The 1,546-nt window shown below is 45.1% G+C and overlaps 1 non-coding gene across 1 annotated transcript; it reads right to left on the reverse strand.

The window, feature by feature from the left end:
* Positions 1–595: 595 nt before the first annotated feature.
* Positions 596–667, reverse strand: trnaw-cca (transfer RNA tryptophan (anticodon CCA)). The gene has a single exon. It is a non-coding gene; the product is annotated as a tRNA-Trp (tRNA).
* Between the last annotated feature and the right edge of the window lie 879 nt (positions 668–1,546).

A 1,546-nucleotide genomic window follows, 5' to 3' on the forward strand; every position in this document is an offset into this window, starting at 1 on the left:
AGATGTTTAAACTTACTGTCGAGGAACTGCCAGGATCTTCTTGAATGGTGTACCAGGCTCGAGGGGCCGAATGGCCTATTCCGGCCACTAATTCTAACATGCTAATCATCTTATGAACTTTTCACAGGAGAACAAACTCGCCCCTGAGCATGCATGAGGAGAAAGCTCCAGAAAATATTCCCGTCTGTGAGGCGAGCGTGTTAACCGCGACACTGCGGAAACATCTCCACTTTCAGCACCAGGTCAGACGGAGATGTTCAGCGAGCAGGTGAGCTGCTGAATCCCAATTTTAAGGAGTTGGTCGTGGTGTCAAACAATGAGTTTAGCTTAATGTTTAAAAATAAGAAATGTCAGAAGTTTGATTCAAACCCACACCTCCAGAGAATACTGCGATCTAATCACAGCACCTTCGACCGCTCGGCGGTGTGTGTGGCCACCTGCAAGTTGATTTTGAACTGTTGTGTCCTGTCACATGAATTAAATGAGGGCAGCAGGCGTATCTCTGCCTGACACCGGGGAAACAGTGAGACAGGCCTTGGAACAAGGGTCTGGTTATTGCCAAACAGCAAAGAAAATATTAATGTTGAAAGAACAGTGACCCCGACGTGATTTGAACACGCAACCTTCTGATCTGGAGTCAGACGCGCTACCGTTGCGCCACGAGGCCTACACGATGTGCTTGAGATGTTCCTCTATATGAAGCTTTAACAACACAAGGGGCATTAAAATGCCCGTCCATTTCCACCAGGTGTCAGAAGCAACGCTCACCTGCCAGTCACCGTATGTTTTTTTCTTCAACTTTTGTGTTGTTTTCATGGAAAAGCATCATTAATTAACCCCTCACCTTCATTTGCACAATGAAAGAAATGCTAACTGAGGGACAGTCGATACTTCAATCATTTGTCCTGTGCTTTGGGGAGCGGGCAGGGCAGTGGACCTGAGTCCATGATCGCATCGGCCATGATCGTATTAAAAGACGGAGCAGGCTCGAGGGGCGTATGACCAACTCCTGTTCCTATTTCTTTTGTTCTTATGTTCTTCAGCATGTTAACCCATTTTACACACTGTATTGCCGATGTCACCAGGAATCTGGGGCAACTTTTGTCAAATTTAACAGCACCGGTTATTCCTTCCGTGCTGAGAAAATAGAATCAGTCGTGAAGATAAAATCCCATGGTGATCATTTTCAGATTCAACGCAGTAGGATTTCAAATAAAGTGAAAGAATTTTACAGTGAAAAGATTTGGAAGTTTTATTTGTATTTGTATCTTTAATTAAACTTTGTGGCGTCTGACTCCGGTTCATGCCTCTGCTGAATAAGAAAGGAGGGTTTGACGTTGACCAGACTGCACTGCCCCTGATATTTGTGAGCTCATCCTTTATATTCAGTGGTTTCTCGCCCTTTGATGGGCTGCAGTGTAGCGGATATCACGTTGGCCTCACACGTGAAAGGTCCCCGGTGGATCCGTTTTCTCTCACTGAAAGTTATCTATTTATTGGTTAAATAAAGAGCAATTCAGGAATAAGGGAGCCCCTTTACCAGGAG

Source organism: Pristiophorus japonicus, unplaced genomic scaffold, assembly GCF_044704955.1.
Source record: "Pristiophorus japonicus isolate sPriJap1 unplaced genomic scaffold, sPriJap1.hap1 HAP1_SCAFFOLD_170, whole genome shotgun sequence".
Classification (NCBI taxonomy): domain Eukaryota; kingdom Metazoa; phylum Chordata; class Chondrichthyes; family Pristiophoridae; genus Pristiophorus; species Pristiophorus japonicus.